The sequence below is a fragment of the Paroedura picta genome, chromosome 12 (assembly GCF_049243985.1).
Source record: "Paroedura picta isolate Pp20150507F chromosome 12, Ppicta_v3.0, whole genome shotgun sequence".
Classification (NCBI taxonomy): Eukaryota; Metazoa; Chordata; class Lepidosauria; order Squamata; family Gekkonidae; genus Paroedura; species Paroedura picta.
Window position 1 is genome coordinate 53461314 of NC_135380.1, and position 21906 is coordinate 53483219.

General features: G+C 48.9%; 1 long non-coding RNA gene across 1 annotated transcript; it reads right to left on the bottom strand.

Annotated features, from left to right (window-relative positions):
* Positions 1-9071: 9071 nt before the first annotated feature.
* On the bottom strand, positions 9072-9938 carry LOC143821288 (uncharacterized). The gene is made up of 3 exons (XR_013225758.1): positions 9590-9938; positions 9385-9468; positions 9072-9298 (listed from the first exon to the last, which is right to left on the bottom strand). It is a non-coding gene; the product is annotated as an uncharacterized LOC143821288 (long non-coding RNA).
* Positions 9939-21906: the final 11968 nt, after the last annotated feature.

Sequence of the window (21906 nt, forward strand, 5' to 3'; positions counted from 1 at the left end):
ACATGGTGATATTTTACTCATACATCTTTTGTCATTTCTGTCCTTCGACATTCATGGGCTGGCTGAGATCTCCCTGCTCATCTCCTTTGCCAATTAGCCCCTCCCCTTCCCTGCCATTTCCTTATTCGCATTATAGAACTGCCCCTGTTTGATTTTTCAATTTATTGAACACATTTGTAAGCCATCTTTTTGCCTCGTGGAACTCAAGGCAGCTTATTATATTTTATGTATCTATGTATGTTCGTCTGCATTTAGATTTTTTTACCCTCCATTCTCAGAAGCCATCTCATGGCGAGTTACCTTAAAAGATAAAAACCCCACATACATTAAGACATTAAAAATCACCATACTCCAGCACAAACTCCGAGAGGTGCTGACTTTTCCAGATACCTCTAGGTCTTTTGTCTGATTGATCTTAAAGATAGTTCTTAGCTGTGGAGGGGCCCCACGATCTTCCATGCCCAGGCCACAACAGAAGACCTGGGGGAAAAAATCCTTTTTACTGGTCCTGCATCGCCCTCAGCTGTTCTGGGAGCTTGTTCCACCAAGTCGGGGCCAGGACCGAAAAGGCCTCTAGTGGGCCAGGAATCCCTTGACCAGGAATATAACCTCACCTTTCTCAAAACACACTTTAAAAAGCCATTGTCAAACCTAGGAATGTCACAACCTCAACCCTTTTCTCCTTCCTATTCACCATCCAACTTACCTTTCGGGGGTCCCCTGTCTTTAGCTTTCCCCCCTGCTGTTCTCTCCTGCATGGTCTCCCCACAAAAGGTCTCCCTCGGTGGCCTTGTGGTCACCACCTCCAGGCAGGTGCCCGCTGTGTGCCTCTCTTGGCCTAGGCTTGAGCCCCCTCTGCAAAGTCAGGTCTGGTCCTCTCAGGGGTGCATCTCCAGAAGTGGCTCCTGGGACTTTCCTTGGTGAGGCCTCCTGCATCAGGGCATCAATGAACCAGGGCCCTTTGGGGGCTGTTTCAGCCCCCCAGTCTAGTCCTGCCTCCATCAAGGCTGAGAACGTCTGCGAGTTCTGCTGGGGTTGCCAAGTGACCCTCAACCGCCACGGAATTCAGGGGTTGGGGGAGGGGTTAGAAGCACGGACTTTTCATCTGGCGAGCCGGGTTCGATCCCGCGTTCCCCCACATGCAGCCAGTGGGGCGACCTTGGGCTCGCCACAGCACTGTCTGCGGTGCAGAGAGGAAAGGGAAGGCGATTGTAAGCCACTTTGAAACGCCTTTGGGTAGAGAAAAGCAGCATATACGAACCAACTCTTCTTCTTCAGTGATCTCAGGGTTCTCTCAGCCTCACCTCCCTCACAGGGTGTCTGTGGTGGGGAGTGGAAAGGGAAGGCGAATGTAAGCCACTTTGAAATTCCCTCTGCTGGAGAAAAACAGCATATAAGGACCAAATGTTCTTTTCTTCTTCTTCTTCAAGCGACAGATGTTGCTTCTTCTGGGGAGTTTTGATTCCGTGAAGCATTGCTTCCCTCAGAATTTTTTCCTCCAGACTTGGGACTCCTTCAGGCTTGAATGGAGATCCCGACTGTCCCTACTTCCACTTTGGTTTTCTACTATGGAACAGTAGAGACACGGATATATTGCTGATCCCAGGAGAATTCCAGGCCCCTCCTGAGTAGTATTCCTAGCCCCCAGGTGAGACCTGGGGATCTCCTGGGATGACCGTCTCTTTCCAGTCTAAGACATCAGTTCCCTTGAGGAAAATTGATGCTTTGGACACTGGATGATGTTTGTGGGTTCTGATGTCATTGGAGAGATTCAGGGATATTTGGGAGAGGGTCTGTGGAGAGAGATCTGTAGTGTTTGCTCTCTTTCCAATCTCCAAGCCATCCAACAAGGTGGAGGTAGAGGGTCCCCTTAGATTCCCTCATTTAAACCTTGGTATTGTAGACACCAGGTTTTTTAAAAAAGAATAAGCACTCAGTAATGCTGCCCTAAGCAGCGTGACCTCCTAAGGCCACTGATTTCAAGCCGTGAACTGAGAAGAGGGTGCCTCTGAGCACAATGGCACCACAGTGTTTGTTGCCTGTACAACAAAAAAAAATTGAAAGGGTACAGAGGAGAGCGACGAAGATGATCTGGGGCCAAGGGACCAAGCCCTATGAAGATAGGTTGAGGGACTGGGGAATGTTCAGCCTGGAGAAAAGGAGGTTGAGAGGGTAAATGATAGTCCTCTTTAAGTATTTGAAAGGTTGTCACTTGGAGGAGGGCAGGATGCTGTTTATGTTGGCTGCAGAGGAGAGGACACGCAGTAATGGGTTTAAACTTCAAGTACAACGATATAGGCTAGATATCAGGAAAAAAAATTTCACAGTCAGAGTAGTTCAGCAGTGGAATAGGCTGCCTAAGGAGGTGGTGAGCTGCCCCTCACTGGCAGTCTTCAAGCAAAGGTTGAATACACAATTTTCTTGGATGCTTTAGGATGCTTAGGGCTGATCCTCTGTTGAGCAGGGGGTTGGACTAGATGGCCTGTATGGCCCCTTCCAACTCTATGATTCTATGATTCTATGATTCTATATCTGGCAGGCATGACCGAGAGTTAAAAGCATCAGGCCAATGGCCCATCCAGTCCAACACTCTGTCTCGCACAATGGCCAAAACCAAGGGGCCATCAGGAGGTTCACCGCAGGGCCAGAGCTCCAGAAGCAGTCCCACTGTAGGCCTATGCAGACCAACACATTGCGTCACACCGTGGCCAAAACCCAGAGAAGAGGAAGTAGCTAGAATTCCAGGAGTCTTCCTGTTGTTGCTTCACAAGCACCAAAAACACAGATTGCCACTGCCCCAGATATAGACACAAGAGAAGCCATGTTGGGTCAGGCCAATGGCCCATCCAGTCCAACCCTCTGGGTCACACAAAACCTAGCTTCTGCCAGGAAGGCCACAAGGAGGGCCCGACTTCCTCTGAGAAGGCAGTGCTGTTCTGCCTAGATTCCTGTTTTCCCCCCACAGCTTTTAAACCACCTTTGACCTTCAGGGATTTTTGCCTGTCAATAACCCATGGTCTGAAGTGACAGAACTAATTTAAAAATGTTTATCCCACGAGGCAAATAATGTCTTTATTTGCCCCATTCTCTGAAATGGATTGACGGCCAACTCCGGATTGCATCCCTTGCTCAGAGGAGCAGCCAACCTGGATGCAAAGGGCAGGATTCCCAGCTGTTGTGCCTTGTAGAATCACACTTAGAAGAGAACTTGGGACCTCCTCCTTATAATAAAAGGTGTGTATGGATGAGAGCCATTCTTTCTGACTTAGGGTGACCCAATGAATCAATATCCTCCAAAACGTCCAGTCCTGAACCGCCTTGCTCCGGTCCTGCAAACAGAGGGTCGTAGCTTCCTTCCTTGAGTCTCCTCACCTCTTTTCCTGCAGCCTTCAAATTTTCCCTGGCGTTATTGTTTCATTATATTGCTAGCAACAAATAACAACAATAATAATAATATAACGGGCTCTAGAAAACTGATGCTCAGGGGAAAGGTGGACATGTCAGCGTTACATACATAAAAGCAAAGAAAGTAAATCCATCCCTTCATACATGGGTTTCTTGATGGCCCACAAAGGGTTTCCCAAAGGGGTGGGAGTTCATTAATTTTTAATATGTATTTTTGTATGCTATGACCATTGTATTCTCTTGACAAAATTCTACCAGCCTGTGCCCTGCTTCATTTTGTACTCCAAGGCCAAACTTGCCTATTATCCCGGTTTTCTTTTGGCTTCCTATTTTAGCATCCCAATCCCCCATGATGATAAGCACATCATTTTTTGGCATTGCTTCTAGAAGGTGTTGTAGGGCTTCATAGAACTGGTCAACTTCATCCTCTTCAGCAGCAGTGGTTGGGGCATAGACCTGGATTACTGTGATGTTGAATGGTTTGCCTTGGATTCGAACTGAGATCATTCTGTCATTTTAGGGATTGTATCCCAAGACTGCTTTTCCTACTCTCTTATTGATTATGAAGGCTATTCCATTTCTTCTGCAAGATTCTGGTCCACAGTAGAATACCTGATGGTCATCTGAATTAAATTCACCCATTCCTGTCCATTTTAGTTCACTGATTCCTAAAATGTTGATGTTCAGTCTTGTCATCTCTTGTCTAACCATGTCCAGGTTGCCTTGATTCATGGATCTGACATTCCAGGTTCCTATGGAATAAAAATCTTTACAGCATCGGACTGTCTTTTCGCCTCCAGTTGCCTCCACAACCAAGCATCCTTTCAGCTTTGGCCCAGCCGCTTCATTCATTCTGGCACTACTCGTACTAGCCGTCTGCTCATCCCCAGTAGCATAGTGGACACCTTCCGACCTGAGGGGCTCATCTTCCGGCGTCATATCATTTTGCCTTTTGGAACTGTCCTTTGGGTTTTCATGGCAAGGATACTGGAGTGGTTTGCCATTTCCTTCTCCAGTGGATCACCTTTTCTCAGAGCTCTCAGCTATGACCTGTCCAACTTGGGTAGCCCTGCACAGCATAGCTCATAGCTTCACTGAGCTACGCAAGTCCCCTTGCCATGGCAAGGCAGTGATCCTTGAAGGGGGAATATGCATTTTAAAATCTGTTAAACATTGACCAGGTGATATGACCATATATGGGAGGGGAGCCGCCCTAGGGCATGTCCACAGCTCTGCTTCCCAACCATCTTCTGCACGACTGTGTCACTGCTGGGGTGTCTCGAAGCCTGAAGAAGGTTTCTGGGGTTTCTCAGGATTAAAAAAGGGGAGAGAGGCTGCCTTAACAGGTCGCACAGTTCTATCTCCCCCTGCCTCCCAGGATCTCAGAAACAGGATATGTGCTTCCACCTTCCCCCATCAAAAACCCCTTGTATTAGGCTGAGAGAGAGAAAGAGAGCGAGAGCAGCTGGCCCAAGGCTACTCAGCCAGTTTCGGAAGAAAGGATCTGAACCCGCTTCCCCAGAAGAGACTTGCTCAGCCTTGGATCATGGCAATGCGTGTAATTTGTTCTCACCGGACAGCTGAGAAGGTTCCGATGGTGAAGAGGACATCACAGGACTGAGAAACCTAGTTGCGGGTGTGAGAGTCAGCAAAACCCAAAACTCCAAATGAAACAGACAAGAGTCCCAGGGGAAGCAGAAATAAAATATATTTGCCAATATGGGGACAGCACAGCAACAGGGCTGAAATGCAGATCTCTATCCCAGCTGGCAAAGATTTTCAATAACTTTCCTTTCTTATAACTTTGCAATTCACATATTCCCATGGGTCTCGACATCATTCTTAAGTGTGTATGACACCGGTTGGTTGGCCAAGCTCTCAGGGCAATTGTTCTCCCCCCCTCCCAAGTATGGGTTGACTCATGGTAAAGACTTAGGGCCATTTCGCACGGCTTCAAAATAGCACAATGGTTGCTAATTGAAAACGCTACTAATTTTGAATAACGCACGACGTCGTAGACAATCTGCAACACTCCTGAAACCGACCCGCAAAAAGCGCTTCGTTGTAGCGCTTTTAGGGAAATCCCAAAAAGTGGATTCACCCTCCGGAAAGCGATACACTCCTGCAACCAATCTGCAACACTAGCGATAAAGACCTGTGCGTTACCATTGTTGCGGTTTCTTCAAAGTCCCTCCTCCTGAGCCTGTCCTCCAAACTTCCGGCGAACTGTTCGCCATTTTTTTTTCTCGGACCGAGCTCAGATCAACGAGGCAACGAGACAGCGACTGGGTTTCTAGCACGATCGCTATCGGAAATTGTGCCCGAACACCACAATAGTATTTCAAAAGCACAGTAGCACACACCGTCACGGTCCCAAAATATGCCCAAAGCTTAAAACCCTGTCTACCATCGGCCAGTCCTAGCGGAGTCAACGTACAGGGAGCATTTTAAAAAACTTTCCTCTGAGCGTGCCAACGAACGTTCGCCGCTCGCAGTCTCCTGCTTAGCTTAGAGCGGTTCAATAGATATGATGCGATGTGATATCATGAGGGGCGGTTTATGTGTAGTGGGTCTTTGTGTGGTTCCGGGTGTGTGGTTGTGCTTTGGTGCGGACAACCCCTTCCATCGGCGGCTAGACCTCCGGCTAGCGGAGTCGCCGTTCCCCGTTCATTTTAAAAAACTTTCCTCTGAGCGTGCCAACGAAAGTTCGCCAGTAACATGTCATGTTTGGTTGATTTATGCTGTGGCTGGTGAATATTATTGGGGAACTGTCGAGTACTGCTGCACTTGCTCTCGGTTGAACACCGGCATGCGTTTGTGTAATGACGGACATTTCAGTAAAATGGCTCCTGCCGCATGTCCATACTGCTCTTCTTGCGTGTAAACGAATCAGCGCATGCGAGAAGTCAAACAACAAGAGCGCCAATCTGGCCATTAGGGGCAGATCCTGTTCCCGCGCGAGGAGTTTTGAACGTGACATGTGACCTCGTGTGGCGAATGTGCGTGTCCCCTACTGCCCACCACCAATCAGGAGCTGGCTAGTCCCTTTGTCTTTCTGTTGCACCCTGCACCTCGCACCTCCATTTTGCTTAGCTACTCGCGAAGGCAGTATGGACTCCGGTTCACAGTCGTCGTCCGTCCAGGCAACCGGCAGGGGGCCAACATGGAGGGACGCCGAGATAAGGGACCCCATGGCGATTTTCACAGAGGAGAAAATACAGGACGCCTTCCGATCCTCACATCGGAACCGGGAGGTGTTCGAACAGGTGGCGATTCGGATGCGCGCCCTGGGCCACCAAAGGACCGGCCTTGAATGCCGGTCCAAAACAAAAACTATGCGGGCAGAGTACATGCAGGCCATGAACCACAATAAGGGTTCCGGCAACGCTAAAGTAACCTGCCCGTATTTCGAGGAGCAGCGGGCACTGTACGGCGAGGAGGACGGAGACGGCCGGCCAAAGCGCGTCGGGAGGAGCCTGAAGGTCATCCGTAGGCCGGCTGCCCCAGTGGAGGAACCACCCGCTGCGGAGGATCCCGGAGAGGGCACCTCGTCGACCGTCCAGCCTCCACCCCATGTCCAGCAAGGCGGTGCGGACCTCATCACGCTGGACCTACTTGCCATCGTTCCTGGGGAGCCAGAGGACAATGCGCAGCAGACGCCCCTTGCCTCCGGTAAGCACTTTTATTTTAATTTTATATTTAATTTTGTGCAAATGTGTGTTCTGACGTTTGGGAATCGTTTTCTCGTGTATTCGTTGCAACGCATAATATGCTAGGCTGTTTGTGGACTGCTTGCTGTGGTTACTATTTGAAACGGTTATGTTTAACCAACAACCCCAAAAGATTTGCAGCATGCCTCAGCTATAGGCCTTCTGCAGTACTTTGGTTCACTACTTTGGGAGCATGCTGTGTGGTTCAGGTTGTATGCTTGCTCCTTTTTCACTATTGTCTGCTGTTGTCCACAGAGACACAGATGCCAGGGACGGGGCCCCTCGAGTCTCCAGCAGCGGTGGACGTGGATAGCGATTCGGGGGCATCAACAAACATTGGTAAGTATTAGTTACAATAATGGGGGGGTGCTGTTTTAACTGCTTTGTGCTTTTCTGTTTGTGCAGGGGGCAGCAGCACTGCTAAGAGAAAGAAGAGAGTCCCTCTACGTTGCTGGTGTAGCCTTTGAAGCTTGCTTTGCCACCCTTCGGTCCTAGATCTGTTTTTTTCTTTTTTGCAGATTTCATACCCGGAACACAGGAGGAGGAACAGCGTGGGGTGCCTGGACCTCCTGCCCAGCGCAGGCGGATACAGATTCAAGATGGTGAGCGTGCATGAACTGTTCCTTTCGAGCCATAGCTGCAGGACAATGTCGCAAGCCACTAACCATGTGCTCCCTTTTCATTGTTGTGAGTCTTGCTGTGAAAGTAGGCAAACGAAAAAGCCCACCATGGGCAAACAAACACTAACCATGTGCTCCCCGGGCATTGTTCAGAGTCTTGGTGTGAAAACAGGGAAACAAAAAAGCCCACCATGGGCACCATGGTAGGTTTTGATTGTATCGATGGTACTAACAGTTCTGTTTCTCATTTTTTGCCAACAGAGGTTCTTTCAGATGAGGAGGAACCACCCCTGGGTCCAGCCAGCCCACCACCTAGAGGTGCGCTCCCAGCAGAGGAGAGGCTTATGAGGGAACGCGGCAGGCTGAGGCGCGTCTCCCTCTTGACCAACGTGGGAGAGAGGCTCCTTGAACACTGCCAGGAGGAGACACGGCGTGCTGCAGCCGCCGACCAAGCCATGCTCACCCTCATTGCCCAGGAGGGGAAAGAATTGAGGGCAATCCTTAGGGAGTCGAACCAAATCCTACGCGAAAGCCTGGAGGAGGTGCGACTGATAAGGAGACTGATGGAGAGGGTGGTCGTGGTAATGGAAACGGCCAACCCTCCACAAATCACCGTCCACGTCCCCCCCCCACCCACACCAACACCACCACCTCCAGCACCCACCCCACCGACCCCGTCTCAGAATGCCGCCACCCAAACAAGAAGGAGGACTATTCTCGGGAAGAGAATAATAAAACCAGCGGACAAGTACTCCCCCTCCTAGTTTGGGCCAGTTTTTCTATTTAATTTTATCTGTGTTTGTTGTTGTTTGTTAAATAAAGTTTATATTTTTGACTCTGTCTCTGTATACCCTACTGTAGAATCAGGAAGGCCGAAAGCGGCCTCTCTAGTGATTGTGTATATTCTGGTACTGTTGTGTGGGTTGGAGGTTGGAGGGGTGTCAGTTCAAGGAGTTTTAAGAGTGTGGGGTGAAAGGTGTGCGAGTGTAAGGAGTCACACTGGAGTCTTTTAAGAAAATTTGCAATAACATTTTATTTTCAAAAACATTTTAACAGGGGAAAAACATTAGGGAATGTAACTTGGAGCCCCACCAGCACCCCCACCCCCCACCCCCCTGGAAAACCAATTTTTTTTAAACAAATGTATATATTTAACAGGGGAAAAACATTAGGGAATGTAACTTGGACCCCCCCACCACCCCCCACCCCAAAACACACACAGAAAACAAAACTCAAGTCCCACTGCTCCCCTCACCAGCCCCTTTCCCTCCGCCCTCTGTCATCTCCCTCAGCCTTTTGCTCAACCGGGTCACTGTGCCCCTGACTTTTCGCTTGAAGAGGTCTTCCTCCTCCTTCTTCTTCACTGTGTGGGGAGGAAAAACAGGTACACATTAGCGCCACAGATATTTTTTAATCTGGAGTTTACATGGATACAGTTTTTAGTGGCCTTAGCCACAGTATGCGGAGAGTTGGGCGGTGGGGAACATAACCTACGTTCTTCCGCCTCCCTCTGCTGCCTCTGCCTCTCCAGCTCCCCTCTCAGGTCAGCCACTTCTGCCTGCCCTGCAAATGGGTTAAAAACAAATGGTAAGCCATATATGTAGGCTAAAGCGACAAAACCCACACCCAAGCACAGGTGCAGTACTCACAGTCCCTTTGCTGCTGCTCTACGAGCCCCTCCAAGGATGCCAGCCTGGCCTCCATGGCACGCATCCTGGCCTCCATTGTTTCTGCTATAGAAATCAAATAAAAAGAATTCAATCACAGTTCTAATGGAAGCGTCACAGCAGGCTCCCTTATGGCTTCATGGGGGCACACACACATGGGTCTCCCTCAAAGAAATAAAACTCTCACCTGCAGCCTGTGCTGAGGTGGAAGGCCCCTCTTCCTCCCCTTCCTCACGCTCAGGTAATTTGGCCAGGGCAAGTTTTGTTGGTGATTGTGTGGCTGGGCGAAGAAAAAGAGAATTCATAAGTAAAAGCACACAAACCAAAGATAAAACACAGCTGATGGCCACACCACAATCAGAGCCAAAGTGCATTACCAAAGTGGTTTGACAGTACTGGCTGGCGATGTCAGAAGGAGTTGACAGCATCTTAATGCTTTCTCAAATATCATGGAGACAGTTGGGGAAAGAGGCATCTAGACAGTCCATGCATGCTTTAGGGTAAAACATAACGAGGGCAGCACTCACCCATATGCCTCCTCATGTCCAGGGGGGGCTTCCCAGCCTTCTCCCATATCTGGACCATCAGATCGTGGAAGACTGTTCTTCCACTTGGCTGCGGAACCCCCCCCCCCACTGTTCTAGACTATTGAGGAAGTCCAGCTTAATCCGCTTAAATTTCGTCCGGACCTGCTCCCAGGTCCGGACGTAGCCCCTCTCCCTCAGCTTGGATGCCAACACCAGGTAAGCACCCTTGGTGTGGCAGTGGGTGCTGGCCATAAGGCGGCCAACGCTTTTGGACTGGAGAACCAGCTCCAGAAGTGCCTCAGCCTCGGCGCGCTGCCAGAAGGAGCCCTTCCGTGGCTTCGGCATCTTCGGAATGACGGTTAGGCAACGAAAATGCGTTGCTCCGATCAACCACCCCAATTTTAAATGTATCAAAGCTGCCCACCAATAAAATTATTCCTTGGAACATCAGTGGTTTTATCCTCCAGTTTGACAGGGGTCGCCAATACTTCCTGGCTACCCGCCTCCCCAACCTTTCCCTGTTCAGCGCTTCCGTACTGTGTTTGTCAACTTCAGCGTGGAGTTAGCATTAAGGTCTGTCAAAGTGCTTTTGGACCAGAGATTCCCCGTTTTTTGGCTGGCTAAATAGACAAACCGCACAAGACAAGGTTAAACAAAGAACATAAACCTTTATTTTACAACAGAGTAGAAAAAAACAATCAAACACGCCTCCTATTTCTGTAGAGGTGAGTGGCTATAGCGTCCCGAACCTTGCACCCCTCCGCATAGATCCTTTTTCTCCTGGCTTCAGGGATGTCTTGTGTATCCTGAAGGACTACAGGTTCAGGTTCAGCCACAGGGAAGGGGATGTTATGTCCCTTGTCCTCGCAGATGTTGTGCAAAATGACACATGCGATGATCAACGGAGTCACATTGTCTATATGCACATGGAGTCGTGACATCAAGCAACGGAACCGAGACTTCAAACGTCCAAAGGCACGCTCCACTACATTCCTTGCCCGGGAGTGACTGAGGTTGTAGTGGCTCTGCACGTCTGTCCTTGGCCGCTTATAGGGAGTCATGAGCCAGCGGCGTAATGGGTAGGCTCCGTCCCCGAGCACCAACGCCGGCACACGCACGCCCTCAATGGTGACGGTGGGGTTTCCTGGAACAAAGACCCCTTCGTCCATGGCTTTCCTGAGGTTAGATTCCCTGAAAACAAGGGCATCATGCCTCCTCCCGCTCCACCCCACCTCGGCATCTATAAACCATCCGGAGAAGTCCACAGTTCCTTGCAGGAGAACAGAACAAAAGTCCTTCCTGTTCCCGTACTCCTTTATGCTTCCCCCGGGTGCACGGATAGGGATGTGGCTTCCATCGACGGCTGCGAAACAGTGCGGAAATCCTAGCCTGGCAAACCCGTCCATACTCTGAAAAAAAAGAATAGAAACCATGGCATGTTAGCGTGGGGTGCATCGCGTATTCGTTGCTCACCTGTCAAACAAGAAAAAAAAATTTAAAGGGAAAAGGGGATAGAATGACACTCACCGCTCCAAGCCGGTCTCCGAGGCACACCACTTTGCTGTACAATTCCGCCTCCATGGCGAGGCAGAACTCCTGAAGGATATCGCCAACCGTTGTGACTCCGAGTCCGAATTGCTGGGCTACTGTCCGGAAGTACTGAGGGGTGGCCAAGTACCACAATGCGGCTGCCACCCTTTTTTCAACTGGAACGGGGCGCCGCATGCCAGTGACTTGCCTTTCCATGCGGCCACGTAGAGCCTCCACGAGTTCAAAAAATGTCCCCCTCGACATCCTGAAGTTGGCAATCCAGTGGTCATCATCCCAGCGAGACCACACAAAATTTTCCCACCAGTCAGAGGATCTTTCATCCACCCAGAACTGTCTGGGGAACCGGACCTCTGCCAGAGCTTGCCAGCGTTTCTTAGCCGCCATGGTTGCCCTTAGAGAACGTCTTCTGCTGGTGGTCATCGTTCCGGCCATACGTTGTCGGTAGTCCTCGATAGCAGCCCTCCTACGCGACACGGTGGTATGGATACGCTGGACTACCGCAAGCATCTGAGCCAACAATTGAAAAATAATCCTCTCCATTGCAACGTTAACCTGTGCTGCGGGCAGTAGGCTACGCAAACAAAAGAGTGAGGCCGACCACGTATCTGCCTAGGTGCATATAAGCAGGTAACCTGTGGGCATGTACTGTGGGCGGGGATTAACCAATCAAACATATCAATGCATCAACCTCTGGTTCATAGAAAACAATAGAAAACCCGTTCCAACGGCGCCAATGATTTGACGATGACGCGTTGCTACGGGGTTTCCTGGGTTTTTTTTAAAAAAAGGGAGCCCCAACAATTTCGGCTTTAGGGTCGAGGTCAAAGGTGTCCCTGCAGTTTGATTGACGGCAACGGGAGACCAGAAGCGCTAAAAAGGGACCTCCTTTGTGGCGATAAGACGGAGACCGGAAGCCTGTGGGTTACGAAAGTGGCGAGAAGTGAAAGTGCCAAATTCCGCAAAAACCGCAGCTGTGCGTTACGGGCACAGCTAGTTACATTTCGCTAGTTAAAGTAGCGATTTCACAAACGGCAACCAAATAGCAACTTTGAGCTCTGTGCGAAATGGCCCTTAATATCCTGAAAGTTAGCAGAGCGCCTTAGTAAGGCAAGGAAGCGCAGAGGGGAAGAAGGGGGAAGCAAACAAACAAATAACAGCACACCCACAACGCTGGCATTGAAGTCACAGAGGAGTTTGCTTCAGCAAGGCCAACCACGTAGTCAAAAGCGGAGTAGTAAAAATCAGCTCTGCATCTTGATCCCCAGCCCACAACATCCCCTGGCTTTTAAGGAATTGGCCCACATGTGTGCATGTTCCCACTGCTGTATAGAACATTGTTGAGCAATTGATGTGTCGTAACTGAAAGGTGAAAACTTGGGGCCATTCTGCACAAGGACCAATGTTGCCAATTGTTCACAGAATGCAGAAACGCTATATTAAATAGTGGAATTTCGTCATTCCGCATACCTTTTTTTTTAGTGGAATATAGAAGTCCCAGTAGTGTTTCATTCATTCCCCACAGGTTTCCGGTCTCGCTGAAATCGCAACAAAGGAAGCGTTTTTTTTCTGCGCTTCTTCCCGCCCCTGGCCTTCAATCCAACAGAACAGCCAATGGGCTATTGTGTTCATGCTCCCAAAAGGAAACTTTCCCTTTAAGAACCGTTTTTTTTTTTTACCAAACACACCCGTTGCAACGAATATGCGTTCAATCGTTGCATCGGAAAGACCTTTTTGCTGGCGTAGGAGCTGGCGATTAATCGTTTCCACGCTCCTCAAGTAGAAACAAAAATCCCCCCCCCACAGGTGCGATTTGTGGCCAAAATTACAAGCAATGCCGAACAGGGGGCTGTGTTGTGCTTGGGAACTTAGGGAGCTTTATTTTACTTTAAATCACTTCTGTAGAAGGACTTTAGCCAGTGAAGCCTCGCTCGTTGGTTGCTTTCGCAGGTCTAAGGGAAAAAAATGGTGATCGCTTCTCCGGAAGTTCGGAGCAAGAGCGGGGGAGGGAAATCTGTTTTTTCCCGCAAGACAAAAGGTTTAGGCACATCCAGAGTTGGCAGTAGCCAAGGGATAGCATCTGGGTGGCAGGTTGACATGGACAGAGAGGTTGTCGAGAGGCATTTAGCTGTACTGTATGAGTTCAAATCCCCTGGGCCATATGAAATGCACCCGAGAGTGCTTAAAGAAGTTTCCGGAGAACTTGCAGAACCCTTGTCCATCATCTTCAGGACCTCTTTAAGGACTGGAGATGTCCCGGAGGACTGGAAGAGAGCAAACGTTATTCCGATCTTCAAAAAAGGGAGGAAGATTATCCAGGAAACTACAGACCAGTGAGTCTGACCTCTGTTGTGGGGAGGATAATGGAGCAGATATTAAAGGGAGCAATCTGCAAACATCTGGAGGACAATTTGGTGATCCACGGAAGTCAGCATGGATTTGTCTCCAACAGGTCCTATCAGACCAACCTGGTTTCCTTTTTTTACCAAGTAACAGGTTTGCTAGATCGTGGAAATTCGGTTGATGTCGTTTACTTGGATTTTAGTCAAGTCAAGTCAGATTTTATTGCATGTAGCCATAGGCCATTACAATACAAAACGAAAATATAAAAAGTGTCCCCGGGGAGGCCGCGTAAAACAGCGGCACGGGACAAAAAAAACACACACACAGGTTCTGTCCGGCCATCTGAAGGGTCGGGGACTGTGCTCCGTTCATCTGTGTGGACCGGCAATCAAACTGTGTCCCTGCGAACGGATGGGCTCGCAAGCCCTGTCCGTCCAGACAGAGGAGCGCTCAAGCCCTGTATATCATTACTGCAGGGTGACTCCAGAAGTTGACAAGTTAAAGATAGTTCTTAGCTGTGGAGGGGCCCCACGATCTTCCATGCCCAGGCCACAACAGAAGACCTGGGGGAAAAAATCCTTTTTACTGGTCCTGCATCGCCCTCAGCTGTTCTGGGAGCTTGTTCCACCAAGTCGGGGCCAGGACCGAAAAGGCCTCTAGTGGGCCAGGAATCCCTTGACCAGGAATATAACCTCACCTTTCTCAAAACACACTTTAAAAAGCCATTGTCAAACCTAGGAATGTCACAACCTCAACCCTTTTCTCCTTCCTATTCACCATCCAACTTACCTTTCGGGGGTCCCCTGTCTTTAGCTTTCCCCCCTGCTGTTCTCTCCTGCATGGTCTCCCCACAAAAGGTCTCCCTCGGTGGCCTTGTGGTCACCACCTCCAGGCAGGTGCCCGCTGTGTGCCTCTCTTGGCCTAGGCTTGAGCCCCCTCTGCAAAGTCAGGTCTGGTCCTCTCAGGGGTGCATCTCCAGAAGTGGCTCCTGGGACTTTCCTTGGTGAGGCCTCCTGCATCAGGGCATCAATGAACCAGGGCCCTTTGGGGGCTGTTTCAGCCCCCCAGTCTAGTCCTGCCTCCATCAAGGCTGAGAACGTCTGCGAGTTCTGCTGGGGTTGCCAAGTGACCCTCAACCGCCACGGAATTCAGGGGTTGGGGGAGGGGTTAGAAGCACGGACTTCTCATCTGGCGAGCCGAGTTCTATCCCGCGCTCCCCCACATGCAGCCAGCGGGGTGACCTTGGGCTCGTCACAGCACTGAGGGTGTCTGTGGTGTGGAGAGGAAAGGGAAGGCGATTGTAAGCCACTTTGAAACGCCTTTGGGTAGAGAAAAGCGGCATATAAGAACCAACTCTTCTTCTTCAATGACCTCAGGGTTCTCTCAGCCTCACCTCCCTCACAGGGTGTCTGTGGTGGGGAGAGGAAAGGGAAGGCGAATGTAAGCCACTTTGAAATTCCCTCTGCTGGAGAAAAACAGCATATAAGGACCAAATGTTCTTTTCTTCTTCTTCTTCTTAAAGTGACAGATGTTGCTTCTTCTGGGGAGTTTTGATTCCGTGAAGCATTGCTTCCCTCAGAATTTTTTCCTCCAGACTTGGGACTCCTTCAGGCTTGAATGGAGATCCCGACTGTCCCTACTTCCACTTTGGTTTTCTACTATGGAACAGTAGAGACACAGATATATGGCTGATCCCAGGAGAGTTCCAGGCCCCTCCTGAGTAGTATTCCTAGCCCCCAGGTGAGACCTGGGGATCTCCTGGGATGACCGTCTCTTTCCAGTCTAAGACATCAGTTCCCTTGAGGAAAATTGATGCTTTGGACACTGGATGATGTTTGAGGGTTCTGATGTCATTGGAGAGATTCAGGGTTATTTGGGAGAGGGTCTGTGGAGAGAGATCTGTAGTGTTTGCTCTCTTTCCAATCTCCAAGCCATCCAACAAGGTGGAGGTAGAGGGTCCCCTTAGATTCCCTCATTTAAACCTTGGTGTTGTAGACACCAGGTTTTTTAAAAAAGAATAAGCACTCAGTAATGCTGCCCTAAGCAGCGTGACCTCCCACTGATTTCAAGCCGTGAACTGAGAAGAGGGTGCCTCTGAGCACAATGGCATCACAGTGTTTGGGAATTCACATATTCCCATGGGTCTCGACATCATTCTTAAGTGTGTATGACACCGGTTGGTTGGCCAAGCTCTCAGGGCAATTGTTCTCCCCCCCCCCCCCAAGTATGGGTTGACTCATGGTAAAGACTTAATATCCTGAAAGTTAGCAGAGCGCCTTAGTAAGGCAAGGAAGCGCAGAGGGGAAGAAGGGGGAAGCAATCAAAAAAAAATCATCTTCGGGACCTCTTTAAGGACTGGCGATGTCTCGGAGGACTGGAAGAGAGCAAACGTTATTCCGATCTTCAAAAAAGGGAGGAAGATTATCCGGGAAACTACAGACCAGTGCCATAGGCCATTACAATACAAAAGGAAAATATAACAAGATTTAAAACATTTCAAATCAGTAATAAAAACAATGTGCAATCTCAGACAACAATCACTTAACATCATAAAAACATTTCCAGACTACATATGTCCACCTATCCTAAAGCTCCTCTAGGTACTTGCTCTCTGCAGCACCACTCTGGCCCTTATTTTCTTTGCTGCAAGGGCAAATAATGACATTTTTTAGAAACAAATGAATTAGTATCCGCTAACAAAAACACAAGTTTTTCCTGGTCAGATTTATCATTTAGCCCATCTAGTAGGCCAGCTAGAAATTTGGCCCTAGGATCTGTATACAATGGGCAAGTGAGAATGTAATGTGGGAGATCCTCCAGGACTAAAGCTCCACAAATACAGAAGCATTGATCTTTTGGTGTTTTATGGTATCGTCCACTCAGTACAGTTGTTGGCATTGTTTGAAATCGCATGGAGGTAAAAGCTACTCTGAGACTATGAGTTGAAAGATAGACTAGATAGGAAGATCTCAAATGGTTTGCTTTGAATAATTTGTACCAGGGTGAACTTTTAGATGGCAGGATTGATGATCTATCAATCAAGGCATCTGAGATAAATACCCAGTCTCTGAGTTGGTTATTATCTCCTGAAGAGTTTAACAGGTCATCTGGGATGGAATAACGTGACAAAATGTTATTTAAAAGTCTGGAGCAAGAGGGATACTTGGATTTTAATAAAGCTTTTGATAAGGTTCCTCATGATGTTCTGATGGATAAATTGAAGGATTGCAATCTGGATTTTCAGATAGTTAGGATATGGAATTGGTTAGAGAATCACAGTCAATGGTGTTTCATCAGACTGGAGGGAGGTGAGTAGCGGGGTACCTCAGGGCTCGGTGCTCGGTCTGGTACTTTTTAACATATTTATTAATGATCTACATCAGGGGTCCTCAACCCCCGGTCCGCGGCCCGGCACCGGGCCTCAAAGGCCATGGTGCCGGGCCGCAGCGAGAGGGGGGGAAGAGGCAGGCACAGCTGCCGGCACACCAGCGATGCAAACGCACACGCGCGGAGCTGCTGCGCATGCGTGTTTACGCCCCCTGCTACCGAAAACGTGCACGCACGCCAGCTCTGCGCACTCGCTTTAGCGCCACCTAGTGGCAAAAACGTGCATGCGCAGCAACTGAGTGTGTGCATTTACATGCAGCTGCAGCAGCCAGGCCGCCGGCTCTCTCCCACCCTCAGAGGCGGTCCGCAACTACAAGAAGGTTGGGGACCACTGATCTACATAATGGGGTGGAGGGACTGCTCGTTAAGTTTGGTGATGACACCAAATTGGGAGGACTGGCAAATACTCCGGAAGATAGAGACAGAGTTCAACGAGATCTGAACACAATGGAAATATGGGCAAATTAGAACAAGATGCTTTATCTTTAATAAAGACAAGTGTAAAGTTCTACATCTGGGTCAGAAAAATGAAAAACATGCCTCCTGGATGGGGGATACGTTTCTAGGTAACAATGTGTGTGAACGAGACCTTGGGGTACTTGTGGATTGTAAGCCAAACAGGAGCAGGCAGCGTGATGCAGCAGTAAAAAGGTGAATGCCATTTTGGGCTGTATCATCAGGGGCATCACATCAAAATCACAAGATGTCATAGTCCCATTGTATACGGCACTGGTGAGACCACACCTGGAGTACTGTGTGCAATTCTGGAGGCCTCATTTCAAGGATGTGGATAAAATGGATAAAATTGACCCTTTGTGTCCCGTTCAATTCTTTGCTGCTTCCAACCTAGACCATTTCCTGAAACAGGGGTTGGACTAGATGACCCTGCGTGTGCCCATTTAACTCTTTGCTACTTCCAACCTTGACCACTTACTGCATCGGGTTAGACTAGATGACCCGGGGCATAACCACCTAAGTCTTTCCTACTTTCAACCTAGATCTCTTTCTGAAACCGGGGTTGGAGTAGATGACCCTGAGGGTAACCATAAACTCTTTGGTACTTCTGATCTAGACCGCTTCCTGAAGCCAGGGTTCGACTAGATGACCCTGGCTGTGAACCGTAAACTCTTTGCTACTTCCGACCAAGACCACATATGGAAGCCGGAGTTGGACAATGACCCTGGTAGTCAGCTTCAGCTCTTTGCTACTTCCAACCAGACTGCATATTGAAGTCGGGGTTGGACTTGATGACCATGGGAATCCCTTCAACTCTTTTCTGCTTCCAACCTAGACCGCTTCCCGAAGCCGGGGTAGGACTAGATGACCTTGGGGTAACCCCTTCAAGGTTTAACACTTCCAACCTAGACCCCTTCATGAAACCAGGGTAGGATTAAATGACCCTGGAGGTCCCCTTTAAGTCTTTGCTGCTTTCAACCTGTTGTTGTTGTTAGGTGCGAAGTTGTGTCCGACCCATCGTGACCCCATGGACAATGATACTCCATGCCTTCCTGTCCTCTACCGTTCCCGAGAGTCCATTTAAGTTTGCACCTACTGCTTCAGTGACTCCATCCAGCCACCTCATTCTCTTTTGTCCCCTTCTTTTTTTGCCCTCAATCGCTCCCAGCATTAGGCTCTTCCCAGGGAGTCCTTCCTTCTCATGAGGTGGCCAAAGTATTTGAGTTTCATCTTCAAGATCTGGCCTTCTAAGGAGCAGTCAGGGCTGATCTCCTCTAGGACGGCCCGGTTTGTTTGCCTTTGGTACTATCCAGCGGCCACCATGGCTGTGGCTCCCCCTCAGCATGGCACTGCGCAGCTGCTACTGGCAGCGCTCCCCAGCAGGTGGAGGTAAGTCAGGGGCGCCAGTGGGAAAGCAAGAGGACCAGGAGCTCAGGCGGCAGTGACATCCCTTGACAAAAGACTACCCCACTCCATGAGCCTCAGTTCAATTGTCAGGCATTTCTTCCCTCTACACTCAGTATACAACCATGGCTTGATTAAAACAACAGAATGAATTAATTTTGGGTTTTTGATACTAAATGCCAGCCTTGCGGAGCTGGCTGTTGTACCACTTTTGCTCTTACGGAGTGCTCTGGGACTCTAAAGAGGCTCTCTGTGTGGCTGTAAGAAGTTTCAAAGAGTGTTTCAGGGAATGGTAGGGTTTTTTTAGGGGGGTGGCTTGGGGGAGTGCATGTCAAAAAGCACCTCTGCATTTCTGACCCCTACACTCAGTGTCCAACCATGGGTTTATTAAAATGACAAAATGAATTAATTTTGGATCTTTGATGCTAAAAGCCAGCTCTGCAGAGTTTCAGAGAGATGGCAGGGGATGGTAGGGTGGTTGTTTTCCGGGGGCTAGGGGGAGTGCATGTAAGAAAGCACCTCTGCATATCTTCCCTCTACACACAGTATTCAACCGTGGCTGGCTTAAAATGACAAAATGAAGTAATTTTGGATCTTTGATTCAAAAAGCCAGGCCTACAGAGTGGGCTTTTGTATACTTTTAAACTTAGGGAGGGCTCTGGGACTCCAAAGGAGTTCTCTGTGTGGCTGGAAGAAATTTCAGAGAGATGGCAGGGGACGGAAGGGGGGTTGTTTTGGGGGACTCGGGGGAGTGCATCTAAAAAAGCACCTCTGCATTCCTTTCCTCTACACTCAGTATCCAACTATGGCTTGATTAAATAATAAAATGAATTAATTTTGGATTTTTGATGCTAAGAGCCATCCCTGCAGAGCGGGCTGTTGTACAGTTTTATACATATGGAGTGCTCTGGGACTCCAAAGGGGTTCTCTGTGTGGCTGGAAGAACATTCAGAGAGTGTGGCAGGGGATGGTTCGGCGGTTGTTTTGGGGGGGCTCGGGGGAGTGCATGTACAAAAGCTCCTCTGCATTTATTCCCTCTACTCTCAGAATCCAACTATGGCTTGATTAAAATAACAAAATGAATTTATTTGGGATCTTTGATGCTAAAACCCAGCCCTGCAGAGCAGGCTGTTGAACAGTTTTACACATAGGGTCTGCTCTGGGACTTCCATGGGGTTCTCTGTGTGGCTGGAAGAACTTTCATAGAGTTTGGCAGGGGATGGTTGGGGGTTGTTTTGGGGGGGATCAGGGTAGTGCATGTAAAAAAGCACCTCTGTATTTCTTCCCTCTATACACAGTATCCCACCATGGCTTGATTAAAATAACAACAATTATTAATTTTGGATCTTTGATGCTAGAAGCCAGCCCTGCAGAGCAGGCTGTTGAACAGTTTTACACATAGGGTCTGCTCTGGGACATCAAAGGGGTTCTTTGTGTGGCTGGAAGTAGTCTCAGAGAATCTGAAGGGGACGGTAGAGTTCTTTCTGGGTGGGCCTTGGGGGAATTCATGTAAAAAAGCACCTCTGCATTCCTTTCCTCTACACTCAGTATCCAGCCATGGATTGATTAAAATAACAAAATGAATTAATTTTGGATCTTTGATGCTAAAAGCCAGTCCTGCCAAGTGGGCTGTTGTACAGTTTTACACATAGGATCTGCTCTGGGACTTCAAAGGGGTTCTCTGTGTGGCTGTAAGTAGTCTCAGAGAATGTGAAGGGGACGGTAGGGTTTTTTTGGGGGGGGGACTCGGGGGAGTGCATGTAAAAAAGCATCTCTTCATATATTCCCTCTACATTGAGTATCCAAAAATGGCTTGATTAAAATAATTAAATGAATTGATTTTGGATTTTAATGCTAAAAGCCAGCCCTGCAGACCGGGCTGTTTTACAGTTTTACACATAGGGAGTGCTCTGGGACTCTCAAGAGGTTCTCTGTGTGGCTAGAAGAAGTCTCTGAGCGTGTGTCATGGGATTGTAGGGGTTTGGGGGGGGCCTCGGGGAAGTGCATGTAAAAAAGGACCTCTGCACTTCTTCTCTCTACACTCAGTATCCAAACATGGCATGATTAAAGTGCTCTGGGACTCCAAAGCGGCTCTTTGTGTGTCTGGAGGAAGTTTCAAAGAGGGTGTCAGGGCATGGTAGGGGTTTTTTGGGGGTGGGGGGCTCGAGGGAGTGCATATAAAAAGTACCTCTGCATTTCTTCCCTCGACACTCAGTGTCCAAGCATGGGTTTATTAAAGAAACAAAAATTATTAATTTTGGATCTTTCATGCTAAAAGCCAGCCCGGCAGAGCAGGCTGTTGTACAGTTTTACACATATGGAGTGCTCTGGGACTCCAAAGCGGTTCTCTGTGTGGCTGGAAGAAGTTTCAAATAGTGTGTCAAGGGATGGTAGGGGTTTCGGAAGGGGGGGCTCGGGGGAGGACATGTGAAAAAGCACCTCTGCATTTCTTCCCTCTACACTCAGTATCCAACCAAGGGTTGATTAAAATAATAAATGAATTAATTTTGGATCTTTGATGCTAAATGCCAGCCCAGCAGAACAGGCTGTTGTACAGTTTTACACTTAGGGAGTGCTCAAGGACTCCAAAGGGGTTCTCTGTGTCTCTGGAAGTAGTCTCAAAGAGTGTGAAGGGGATGTTAAGGTTTTTCTTTTGCGGGGGACTCGGGGGAGTGCATGTAAGAAAGCACCTCTGCATTTCACTGGCAGTCTTCAAGCAAAGGTTGGATACACACTTTTGGGGATGCTTTAGGATGCTTAGGGCTGATCCTGCGTTGAGCAGGGGGTTGGACTAGATGGCCTGTATGGCCCCTTCCAACTCTATGATTCTATGATTCTA